Source organism: Megascapheus bottae, chromosome 29, assembly GCF_031878675.1.
Source record: "Megascapheus bottae isolate mThoBot1 chromosome 29, mThoBot2.hap1, whole genome shotgun sequence".
NCBI classification, from domain to species: Eukaryota; Metazoa; Chordata; class Mammalia; order Rodentia; family Geomyidae; genus Megascapheus; species Megascapheus bottae.
Window position 1 is genome coordinate 20,001 of NC_143537.1, and position 13,447 is coordinate 33,447.

The following is a 13,447-nucleotide window of genomic DNA, read 5'->3' on the forward strand; positions in this document are numbered from 1 at the left end:
CTATGTAAATGACCTGAAAATTACCATATGAATGTAACACCTGGAGGTTCCCGGGGTCTGGAGGAGGGAGGAAGGGGGAGTGAAAAATAAACGCGGCAGTCTTTACCTGGACTGCAGACATCCCGGACCCGGTGTGTCTGTCTCTCTTCTATTTCTTCCTAGTCCTTGCCCCCTATTTCAGGAACCCCAATTTGCGAACCCTGGTTTGCTGCCGGTTGGCCCCGGCAATGTACCCTAACCAGTAACACATACAGTAATAAGTACCCTAACACATACAGGTACCCTTAAATGCATCCTAACATATACCCCCAATATACTCTAACACATCCTCTAACACGAACCCCAACCAATACCCTAACATATGTCCTAAACCTAATGCATACCTTAACCACATCCTACATAGTTTTTTAGCATGAACTCTAAGACTAGGTACCCTTACCTGCACCGTACATGTACCCAAATGTATCCAACACATACCCAAGCATGAATAATATTAACCAAAACCACAATACTAACCAATACCATAACAACACGTACTAAATGTAAACAATACACTAACATATATCCTTGACATGTACCCTAAACTTAATACCTATCCTGATATGTACCCTAACCACTAATACATACTCTAAACTATATAACCTAACATGTAGCCCAAAGGAATAATATAACACATATCCTAGAACTTGCCCTAACCCCAATATGTATCCTAACATGTTCCCTAACATGCACTCCATCATGCATCTTAACTCTTGCCCATACTCACACCTTGACATGTACCCTAACCCACACCTTATCATGTACCTCACAATACATTAAAGTGTACTATAAATATACTTTAAACATTAACATGTACCACCCTGCCTAACAAGTACAAGTATCCTAGCAGTACTCAAAACCACCCTTACAGGCACCCTAACGTGTACCCCAAGTGTACACTAATATATACTCTAACATGTGTCCTATCCCTAACAGGAACCTTAATCCTAACATTCCCTGACATGTACCATAACTGTAACATATACACTAAACATGAAATACATACAGAATCAAGTACCTGAACACACACTCTTAATCTCATAGGTGCCTTTACATGCACCCTAGCATGTACCCAAAACCTACCCCAATGCTTACCCTAACACGTACTCTAAACCCTAACCCTAACAGGAACCTTACACCAAACATTATCTTAACATACTCCCTAACATGTACCCCGATATACACCCTAACTCTGCCATACTCACATCTTAACAAGTGCCCTAACCCAAACTCATACCCTAACAAATTACCTAATGCACCACCAATCTTATGCCTCTCCCTAGACCATCTTCTAGCCCCAATCCATATGTAACTGCATAACTCACACTTTGTACAATCCTAACCCACTCCCAGAACCTCTATAACCCCTTTCCTAACAAGTTCTCTGCTCCTCACCTGTTCCCTAATGCACTTTAAAGACCGCTGCACAACATATGCAAAATCCTAACTCATCCCATAAAGTTCTTCCTCACACGCTCCCTGACCTTCAACCTTTCCTGAACCCTTATGAGAGCATTTTCCTCCACTACATCCCCAACCTCACATTTTGTCTACCACATTCCCTACACTCTGCCACAACCCTAAACCTGACCTATTCCATAATCCAACTGCTAATCTTTTCCACAACGACTAGCAGATCCATAACATTAACCCATTCACTAACCATAATTCCCTATCGTTCTGTAACACTTAACACTGACCCTAACTTACTAACCTGCTATGTAAGGATAATAGAAAACCCATCACCTGCTCGAACCTGTTTCTGAACCATGACTACAAAATTCACTCTAACTCCCATGCTGCGTAACCTCAATAGCACCCAACCTTAACTCTACCCTTCACATCAACAACCCTACACCTGAACCCTAACCTCAATCATACCAACCCTAAACACAGTAGCCCTAACAACCCTAACCATGTAACATCACCACTGACACTAAAAACACTATTCCTTAAGCCTACTGCTCCTCCCCTAGCTTTGAGGGATGGGTTGGGCTTGCTGAAATGTGTTAGTAACACACTTATGCTACTGATTTGAGTTGGTAAATGGTTTAGGATAAGGCCTAGGATTGGTGGGTGGCTTATGATACATGTTAAGGTTATGGATCCCCTAAACAAATCCAGACCACACCATGAACATCAACAAGTCTATTCTGCACCCTAACTTAAACCATACCAGCCCTAACAATAGTAACCTTAACAACTCTAACCCCTACCACCAACCCAGACAACAACCTTAACTCTTTCACCTACATCCCGACCCCAACTTAACTGGCAGCGCAGTGTCCTGCATCCTTGGAGATAGGTGGTCTTCTTTTGTCCAATATTACAGAAAAACATAGCACTCTATCCCACACCCTCACCCTCACATGTACACATGGCAGGTGTATGAACAGAGTAGGTCAAGAGTTGGTAAATGTGTTAGGCAACAGTGAACGTGTGGATTTGAGGACAGAGAGCTAGCTGGGTTGGGGCCTAGAGTCATCAGTTGTTCTGACAGTTCACAATTTACCAAGCAAGAAGGGGTAGGCCTCCCTTCCTCATAAATGCTTTCACCCCCTTTTCTCTATGTACCAAAAGCAAAGACACTGGAGGCCTAAGTTGGACCTCGGTCCACCAAAGTAGATACTGGGCTGTGTACCCAGATTCTACGCTCACAATTGAAAACTTGAAGACTCTCCAATGTGGTCATCATTGTCACTATCGTTGTCATCATCTCTGCCACCGTAGCCTCCTCCTCTTCTTCTTCTCTTCCTACTCTTCTCCTCCTCCTCTCTTCCTCTTGCTCCTTCTACTCCTCTTCCTTTCTACTTCTTCCTCTTCTTCCTCCACCCTCCTTCTTCCTGCTCCTACTCCTCCCTCCTCTGCTTCCTCTTCCTTCTTTCATCCATTCTTCTTTTTCCTTCTTCCTTCCTTTTTCCTTTCTTCTTCTCTTCCCTCTTCCTTCCTTTCTTCTTTCTCCTTTCCTCCACTTCCTTTTTTAGGGACCAGTCCTTGGGCTTAAACTCAGAGCCCAAGCACTGTCCTTGGGCTTTGTCAAGGCAAGTGCTCTACCACTTGAGCCACAGCACCACTTCCGGCTTTTTCTGTCTGTGGTACCAAAGACTAACTTTTTTCTGAGTGTGGTACAAAATAATTGAACCCAAGCTTTGTGTACACTAGGCAAGCACTCTACCATTAGGCCAGGCTCCTGGCCCCTCTCCAGTTGGTCTTCTGACACTGGGAACATTTTCTCCTCAGAGTGCACACAGGCAGAGGAAGGCAACGCACCACAAAGGCTAGGCATCCAGGAGCCTGGTTAAGGATACACAAGACCTGGAAGGTCTGACAGAGAAGGAAAAGTACTAGGATATGCCTTCTGCTTCCCTCCAAAGATTACTATTAGAAACTTGACAAAACCCCACTTCTGAGGCATAAAATGGAGGGCTTCGTGTGGAGTTGCTGACCTAGCCTGTGGAGAGCTATGAACATAATACCACTGGAATTCACCCATGCAAATTGAAATACCTTGGAATGCCTAATAAAAGTATATTTAAGGTGTATATAATGACAACATAAACACACATGCCCTCATTCCCTAACCCCCATGCCCTATACCAGACATTGCTAAAAGATCAGTGAAGACTCAGAGCTGAGGATACAGACTTAGGATAAGCCTGCTGTGGCAAAAGGTGTTCTGACAAGTGCCAACTTAACAAGCAGGAAAGCATAGACTGCCCTTCCTCACACTTGTCTTCATTCCATTCACCAGGCTTTGGTATGAATACCACAGGAAGCACAGATAAAAAACCTAGTACAGACTTAAGACATGAAGTTGGAGACCTAAATTTTGCATGAGTCTATGAAAGCAGGTTAGGGGTAGGAGGTGTCAGTCAGGTCACTTCAACATTAGACCACAAAATCAGATTCTTGAGACACAATTCCCAGTGTCTGAACTCCACATTTTTTCCTGATACTCAGCAAGTTTTGCCCCCGAAGTACTTACGGTCAGAAGAAATCAACACACAACGAAGGGTAAAGATGCTAGAACTGCTCCACAGATCAGTGGGATCCTGTATACTGACAGAGGAAGACAAAACAGAAACAGTCACACAGAAGCTCCTACTAGAAAACTGACATATAACATCAGTGTAAAGGAACTGATTGAGTCACTAGACAGAAAGGGGTGAGGCTGTGTTGAGGTGCTGCCTAAGTGGTAGGAAGCCATGAAACACAATAAAAGTTAAATTCACCAAAAGAAATTTAAATGCATTGACCTGTTGAACAAAATGTGTACATGACCTATGTATTTAAAAATGAAACTTCCCGCATTCCCTCAGCCCCAACCCACAGGCATTGAGAAGGACATGACCAAAAGCAGACGTGAAATCACGATGACGATTCAGAGACCAAAGTAGGAGCCTAGGGTCATCAAAGTTGTCCTGACAAGCACCAACTCACAATGCAGGGAAGGAGAGACTACCCTTCATCACACATGCCCTCACCCCCTTCTCCAGGCCCCAGGATGGTCAAAGTATAGATGAAAACATGATGACACTGAGAGAGGCCAGAGGCCTGGGCAAGGCATGAGTTCACCAGAACAAGCTCAAGTGAAGTCCATCGAGGCCATTCTAAGTTGGGCCATACCCACTAAACCTGTATTCACAATCCCAAGCTTCCAGTCTCTCCACATTTTACCCTGACTCTGTGCATTTTCTTCTCAAAGTGCCTATAGTCACGGGAAGACAGCATGCAGCAAAGGCTGGAAATTGTGAAAATCAAAGGCTGGGGTACTTTCCCAGCTTGTGAGAGACCATGGAACACAATATCCCAGGAATTCACCAAACAGAAATTAAAATACCTTTGTGTGACTAATAAAATGTGTATTGGATCTATACAATAAACACAAAAATCTTTCTATACTGGTCCTGGGGCTTGAACTTAGGACCTAGGTGTTCTTCCCGACAAATGTTTTTTCAAGACTGGCGTTCTACTACTTGAGCTCCACTTTAGAGTTTTTTACCCATTACTGGTGATAAAGACCCTCAAGAACTTTCCTTCCAGGGCTAGGTGTGAACTGCAAACCTCAGATCTTGGACTCTTTAGTAGCTAGGATTACAGACCACCAAAACCTGGCAAAAAAAAACACAATGCTTTCCACACATCCCCTCACACCCTAACCCCCATGTCCTATGTAAGATGTGGGCTGGGAGCAAGATCCTACATCTGAGTGTACACGCAGATCCTACACTTACGATTGATTCAAAGGTTCTGGGTTCTTCATCTTTTCTCATCACAGCACGTCAAGTGAAAGGAGTCTCTGAAGAACAAAGGCTCAGCATCCTGAGGCCTCTCTTCTTCTGAGCAGGATCTGGGGTAGAGCCGACAGAAGGAAAAAAAGAAAAAGCCATGTAGACCACACTTTCTGCTCCCACCTTCTGCTACCCCACCAAGCTCCTCATGAGGCAGATCCTGGGCAGGCTTGAGGCAATGATGGCTTCCTGAGACCAACAGGGGACATGGCTCAGCATCAAGGTGCTTGTCTGTCTGGGAAGGCATACTCCAAAATATAGACAAAATCCTGATATGCCCAATAAAATGTGGAGAAACCCTCCATACTGGAGGATGAATGAATGATGTCCCCAACACCGTCCACACTGGAGAATAAATGATGTCCCCAACAATGACCCCAACCACCAGTCCTCAGGCTCTGAGAGGGGCAGGGGGGGACAGGAGGGGACAGGACATGGGAAGGGCAGAGGGCACAGGGAGGAACAGGAGACAGGGAGGGGACAAGAGATGAGGGGGGACAGGAGACCGGGGAGGGACAGGAGACGGGGAGGGGACAGGAGACGGGGAGGGGACAAGAGATGAGGGGGGACAGGAGACCGGGGAGGGGACAGGAGACGGGGAGGGGACAAGAGATGAGGGGGGACAGGAGACTGGGGAGGGACAGGAGACGGGGAGGTGACAGGAGACGGGGAGGTGACAGGAGACAGGGAGCTTTACTGGGTGGACAAATGCCAGAAGTGAGAAGGGGAGCACTTCACAAGTGGACACAGAGCAGAAGTGAGGGTAGGGGAGCATTACGGACAGAGACCGGAAGTGGAGGTAGGGGAGCACTATGGGAGCGGACAGAGACCGGAAGTGGGGGTGGGGGAGCATTATGGGAGCGGACAGAGACCGGAAGTGGGGGTGGGGGAGCATTATGGGCGGGGACAGAGACCGGAAGTGGGGGTGGGGGAGCATTATGGGCACGGACAGAGACCGGAAGTGGGGGTGGGGAGCATTATGGGAGGGGACAGAGACCAGAAGTGGGGGTGGGGGAGCACTATGGGAGTGAACAGAGACCGGAAGTGGGGGTGGGGGAGCATTATGGGGGCAGACACAGACCAGAAGTGGGGAAGGGGGAGCATTACCAGAGCAGACAGAGCCTGGAAGTCAGGCTGTGGAGGGGCAGCATCCCAGGTCCAGTCTGCACTGACCACTTCCTGCCATGGCGGTGCCGTCCTCGGACCTGGAATGAAAAAAGTAAAACAAAATCAAAGAGGCAGCGGCAGGCGGCCAGGCCTCTCCACTCTTGACCAGGCCCCGGGCCTACACTGAAAGCTCACCGCTGACTGGGAGCTGGCTCCGGAGGCCTGGCTTAGGCCAGGACTTCCCTTCAGGAAGAGCACAAAGGACACACAGGGCATGGCAGGCCCCACTTCACACACCTTCACAACCACCACCCACCCATGCCTTGTACAGACCTGGCAAGAAGCACCGCTTTACTTCAAGAGCCCCGGCCTTCCTCACACACACGCGCGCGCGGCATCTGGGTAGGACAGCCTCCTTCAGGTGCCTCCCCACAAAGAAACACTGCCGGCACCTGACAGGACCGGTGAACAGACAACAGCCTCAGGCCAAGAGGGCCCCACCCAGCTCTGTAGGCCCCGGGACAAATGCCGCTCTCTCAGAGGAAGGCGGCCGCACTGGAGCCTCTCACAGGCCGACTGGTCCCAGAAAGAACCGCCCCGAACCAGTTTAGTGTCCTCGCCCCGCCCCCGCCCTCTCACTTCCTTGCTCTGCCCCACCCCTCTCAGGCTCTGACCCCGCAAGCCCCGCCCCCGGCCCCTCACATCCTCCAGGAGGAGGGGCAGCAGCCCAGGCCCCATCTGCACTGACCGCTCCCTCCCATGGCGGCACCGTCCCAGAAGGCAGCAGCGGGCGGGCTGCCGCGCCTGTCCACTCTCAGCCAGGCCCCGGCTTACACTGAAAGCTCACTGCTGACTGGGAGCTGGCTTAGGCCTAACAAGGCCGAAGCCCCTTCAGGAAGAGGAAAAATGAAGCACTAATCCCCACTCCCCACACTTTCACAGCCACCACACACCCAGGCCCGGGCCTGCCTAGGCTAAAAAGCGCACCTCTGACTGGGAGCTGGCTCCGGAGGTCTGGCTTAGGCCTACCATGGCCTTCCTCACACACACTTGGCGTCCGGGTAGAGAAGGCCTCCTTTAGGCGCTTCCCCACAAAGAAACGCTGCCAGCACCTTACAGGATGGGCTAACAGGCAACAGACGCCCGGCCTCAGGCCAGCTCTGTAGGCCCCAGAACAAATGCCAGTCTCTCAGAGGAAGGCGGACGCACTGGAGCCTCTCACGAGCCGGCTGGTCCCAGGCAGAACTGCCCCAAACCAGTTCAGCGTCCTCGCTCTGCCCCACCCCTCTCAGGCTCTGACCACGCAAGCCCCGCCCCTGACCCCTCACGTCCTCAAGGTGGAGGGGCAGCATCCTAGGCCCCATCTGCACTGACCACTCTCTCCCATGGCCGCACAGTCCCAGGGCCTGGATGGAGGAAAATAAAACAAAAGAAGAGGCAGCAGCGGGCGGGCTGCCGTGCCTGTCCACTCTCAACCAGGCCCCGGCCTACACTGAAAGCTCACTGCTGACTGGGAGCTGGCTCCGGAGGCCTGGCTTAGGCCTAACAAGGCCGAAGTCCCTTCAGGAAGAGGAAAAACGAAGCACTAGGCCCCACTCCCCACACTTTCACAGCCACCACACACCCAGCCCCAGGCCTGCCTAGGCTAAAAAGCGCACCTCTGACTGGGAGCTGGCTCTGGAGGCCTGGCTTAGGCCTAACATGGCCTTCCTCACACACACGCGGCGTCTGGGTAGAGACAGCCTCCTTCAGGCGCTTCCTCATGAAGAAATGCTGCCGGCGCCTTACAAGAGGGGCTAACAGGCAATAGACGCCCAGCCTCGGGCCAAGAGGGCCGCGCCCAGCTCTGTAGGCCCCGGAACAAACGCCGCTCAGAGGAAGGCAGCTGCACTGGAGCCTCTCACGGGCTGACTGGTCCCAGGCAGAACCGCCCCAAACCAGTTCAGCGTCCTCGCCCCGCCCCTGACCCCTCACGTCCTCACTCCGCCCCACCCCTCTCAGGCTCTGACACCGCAAGCCCCGCCCCCAGACCATCACTTCCGTACCCTGGCTCCACCCCCCTGGAGCTCTCCCTCCAAGCCCCGCCCTAGACTGCTCAACTCCCTTCCTCATCCTGGCCCCACCCCCGGCGCTCAGCCCCCCACAAGCCCCGCCCTTCTCAAGGCTCAGCCCCACTCTGGCTCCAGCCCGCCTTTTTCTCTGGCTGTTCTTCCCACTGCCTCTGGTTGCTCTCCTCTCAGCTCCGCCTCTTCCTCTTCCCACCTGGAGAGGTGGGGCGAACAGAGCTGCAGCCTGTGAACCAGGAAAGTTTCTGGGGGTGGTCTGCTTTGCTGGCCTTGGACAGGGCTTAGAGTCCGTGCTCTGGGTTGGACATGGGGGTACCAGCTGTCCGTTCTGGAGTGGTGGGGAGGAATCGGTTGCTCGCCCAGGGGTGGGTGTGGAGGGACCCTGGAGGGCTCCAGATCCTGAGGCCGAGTGCCGCTGCTTACTTCTACCCAGGGAAGCATGGAGGCCCAGGTTGTGAGCACCTGGTGGGGAGAAATGGTTGTCCAGTGTCTGAAACCCCACAGCCCCTCCAGATGCCCTGGAGGCTCAATACCAGCAGAGGAAGACGAGCCCCAGCCATGGCCTCCCCTCCCAGCCCGGTTCTTCCCCCGAGGAGGTTCCTGCTTCACTGCCTGCCTGCCAACCTGCCTGCCTAGCAGAAGACCTGACTGTGTGGCACACTCTGCTGCCACTAGAACTGGAGGGCCAATGGGACAGGCAGGCCCAGACCTTCTACGGACACTTACTAGGGACAGTCACTTAGGGCCTTGCATGGCCTCTCTCCTGCATCCCAGATTATCAGTATGTTAGGGCGGGGTGTGGGGGGGGTGAGTGGAGAACACGCAGGAAACTAGACCAGAGAGCAAAGCAAGACAAGAAAAAACAGGCTGAATTGTTGATATTTCCAGTTGTCAGTTAGGAGTGGGGAAATAAACCTTTACAGAATCCAGTTGGTAAAGGATGCATTTAAATTAAAACATTCCATCTTCTGCCTCCATCAACCACTGTTTCCTTCAAAAATTTAAAACAGGGAGACACAGAAGCCACGTGTTCAGAGACAACAAGCGCTGTCTCACAGCTTCCATCCAAGATTACTTTGTTTATTAGTTTATTTCATGTTCCCTCATAAACTGCAAACACGAGTGAAAAAGGAAGAGAAGACGAGTTTGCACTCTCCCTCTCTTCCTGTCTTCTTCCTTCCCTCAATCCAACAGAGTTAGAAGAGCTTAAAGAATGATATGCATGTTGGAAAACACAGAGAGACAAAGCACACCCCCATACATACACACATTTAGACAATATGAAGCCAGAAGAGGGGCTGAGGCTCAAGTACTGCAGCACCATCTTAAGTGAACAAGCTGAGGAACAGCACCCAATCCCTATATTCAAACTCTATTAACAGTGTGCACACACACACACACACACACACACACACACACACAGAATTAATGTAAGGAAAACTGTGGATGTGTGACCACCACACTGTTCCACACATGGTGTTCACATGCCACACTGACATTTCCCACGTGAACAGCAGAGGACGCCCTCCAAGGTGCAGTGAGCTCGTCTTCCCACCAGAGGGCGCGCTGGACCCCGGTTCATCACCCTCCACCCCTCCCTAGTGTAGTGAGCTCCACTTCCCACCAGAGGGCGCGCTGGACCCCTGCTCACCACCCTCCACCCCTCCCTAGTGTAGTGAGCTCCACTTCCCACCAGAGGGCACACTACACCCCTGCTCACCACCCTCCACCCCTCCCTAGTGTAGTGAGCTCGTCTTCCCACCAGAGGGCACGCTACATCCCTGCTCATCATCATCCTCCCCTCCCTAGTGTAGTGAGCTCCGCTTCCCACCAGAGGGCACACTACACCCCTGCTCACCACTCTCCACCCCTCCCTAGTGTAGTGAGCTCCACTTCCCACCAGAGGGCGCGCTACACCCCCTGCTCACCACCCTCCTCCCTCCGTGGTGTAGTGAGCTCATCTTCCCACCAGAGGGCGCGCTGGACCCCTGCTCACCACCCTCCTCCCCTCCCTAGTGTAATGAGCTCGTCTTCCCACCAGAGGGCGCGCTACACCCCTGCTCACCACCCTCCTCCCCTCCCTAGTGTAGTGAGCTCGTCTTCCCACCAGAGGGCACCCTACACCCCTGCTCACCACCCTCCTCCCCTCCCTAGTGTAGTGAGCTCGTCTTCCCACCAGAGGGCGTGCTGGACCCCTGCTCAACACCCTCCTCCCCTCCCTAGTGTAGTGAGCTCGTCTTCCCACCAGAGGGCGCACTACACCCCTGCTCACCACCCTCCTCCCCTCCCTAGTGTAGTGAGCTCGTCTTCCCACCAGAGGGCACCCTACACCCCTGCTCACCATCCTCCTCCCCTCCCCAGTGTAGTGAGCTCCACTTCCCACCAGAGGGCGTGCTGGACCCCCTGCTCAACACCCTCCTCCCCTCTGTGGTGTAGTGAGCTCGTCTTCCCACCAGAGGGCGCGCTACACCCCTGCTCATCACCCTCCTCCCCTCTGTGGTGTAGTGAGCTCGTCTTCCCACCAGAGGGCGCGCTACACCCCTGCTCACCACCCTCCTCCCTCCCTAGTGTAGTGAGCTCGTCTTCCCACCAGAGGGCACGCTGGACCCCTGCTCACCACCCTCCTCCCCTCCCTAGTGTAGTGAGCTCGTCTTCCCACCAGAGGGTGCGCTACACCCCTGCTCACCACCCTCCACCCCTCCCTAGTGTAGTGAGCTCCACTTCCCACCAGAGGGCGCGCTACACCCCTGCTCACCACCCTCCTACCCTCCCCAGTGTAGTGAGCTTCACTTCCCACCAGAGGGCATGCTGGACCCCTGCTCATCACCCTCCTCCCCTCTGTGGTGTAGTGAGCTCGTCTTCCCACCAGAGGGCGCGCTGGACCCCCTGCTCACCACCCTCCACCCCTCCCTAGTGTAGTGAGCTCCGCTTCCCACCAGAGGGCGTGCTGGACCCCTGCTCACCACCCTCCTCCCTCCGTGGTGTAGTGAGCTCCACTTCCCACCAGAGGGCACACTACACCCTTGCTCACCACCCTTCACCCTTCCCTGGCTCAGTGAGCTCTGCCTTCCACCACAGGGCGCTCTGGGTGAATGCTCATATTACTCCTCCCCTCCATGGAGCAGTGAGTTCCCCATCCCCCCGGAGGGTGCTCTGGGTGAATGCTCACTGCACTACACCAGTATGTGGTGCAGTGAGCTCCGCACTAGCCACCAGAGGGCACTCTGGGTGAATGCTCACCACCTTCCTTCTCCCCACCATGGTACAGTGAGCTCCACTAGCCATCAGATGGCACTCTGGGTCAGTGCTCACCACCCTCCTCCCCTCTGTGATGCAGTGATCACCATGCGCCACCAGAGGGTGCTCTGGGTGAATGCTCACTGCCATCCTCCCCTCCGTGGTGCACTGAGCTAGGCTTCGCACCAGAGGGCGCCCTGGGCCCGTGCTCACCACCCTCCACCCTTATGTGATGCACTGAGCTAGGCTTTGCACCAGAGGGCGCCCTGGGCCTGTCCTCACCACCCTCCACCCTTATGTGATGCAAAGAGCTCTGCCTCCCACCAGAAGACGCCCTGGGCCTGTGCTCACCACCCTCCACCCTTATGTGATGCAGAGAGCTCTGCCTCCCACCAGAGGGCGCCCTGGGCCTGTGCTCACCACCCTCCACCCTTATGTGATGCAGAGAGCTCTGCCTCCCACCAGAAGGCGCCCTGGGCCTGTGCTCACCACCCTCCACCCTTATGTGATGCAGAGAGCTCTGCCTCCCACCAGAGGGCGCCCTGGGCCTGTGCTCACCACCCTCCACCCTTATGTGATGCACTGAGCTAGGCTTTGCACCAGAGGGCGCCCTGGGCCTGTGCTCACCACCCTCCACCCTTATGTGATGCACTGAGCTAGGCTTTGCACCAGAGGGCGCCCTGGGCCTGTGCTCACCACCCTCCACTCTTATGTGATGCAGAGAGCTCTGCCTCCCACCAGAGGGCGCTCTGGGTGAATGCTCACAGCCCTCCTCTCTTATGTGGTGCAGTGAGCTTCCCTGGCAACCAGAGTGCGCTCTATATAAGTGATCACCACCCTCCTCCCTTCCTTGGTGCAGTGACCTATGCTTGCCACTGGAAGGCACCCTGGGTGAATGCTCACTGCATTCCACTAATCCGTCTTGCTGTGAGCTCGGCTTCCCACCAGAGGGAGTCTGGGACTGTGCGCACAACCCTCCTCCCCTCCGTGGTGCAGTGAGCTCCGCTTTCCAACAGAGGGCAGATTGGGTTAATGCTCACCACCCTCCTCCCCTCTGTGATGCAGTGAGCTCCGCTTCCCACGACAGCGCACTCTGGGTGAATGCACACCTCCCCCGCCCCCCCCCCCGTGTTCCAGTGAGCTCCACTACCCACCAGAGGGCGCTCTGGGTGAATGCTCACAGCCCTAGACCAATCTGTGGTGCAGTGAACTCTGCTTCCCACCAGAGGGCGCTCTGGGTGAATGCTCGCCACCCTCCTTACCTCCATGGTGCAATGAGCTCCGCTTGCCACAACAGCACGCTCTGAGTGAATGCTCATCACCTTCCCCCCACCCCCGCTGGTGCAGAGAGTTCCACTTCCCACCAGAGGGCACTCTGGGTGAATGCTCGCCACCCTCCTTACCTCCATGGTGCAATGAGCTCCGCTTGCCACAAGAGCACGCTCTGAGTGAATGCTCATCACCTTCCCCCCACCCCTGCTGGTGCAGAGAGTTCCACTTGCCACCAGAGGGCACTCTGGGTGAACGTTCACCACCCTCCTCTCCTCCATGATTCAGTGAGCTGTGCTTGCCCCCAGAGGGTGCTCTAGGTGAATGCTCGACACCCTGCCCCCCTCCATGGTATAGTAATCTCCGCTTGCCACCCGAGGGTGCTCTGGGTGAATACTCACCGCCCTATACCCCTCTGTGGTGCAGTGAGCGCCACTT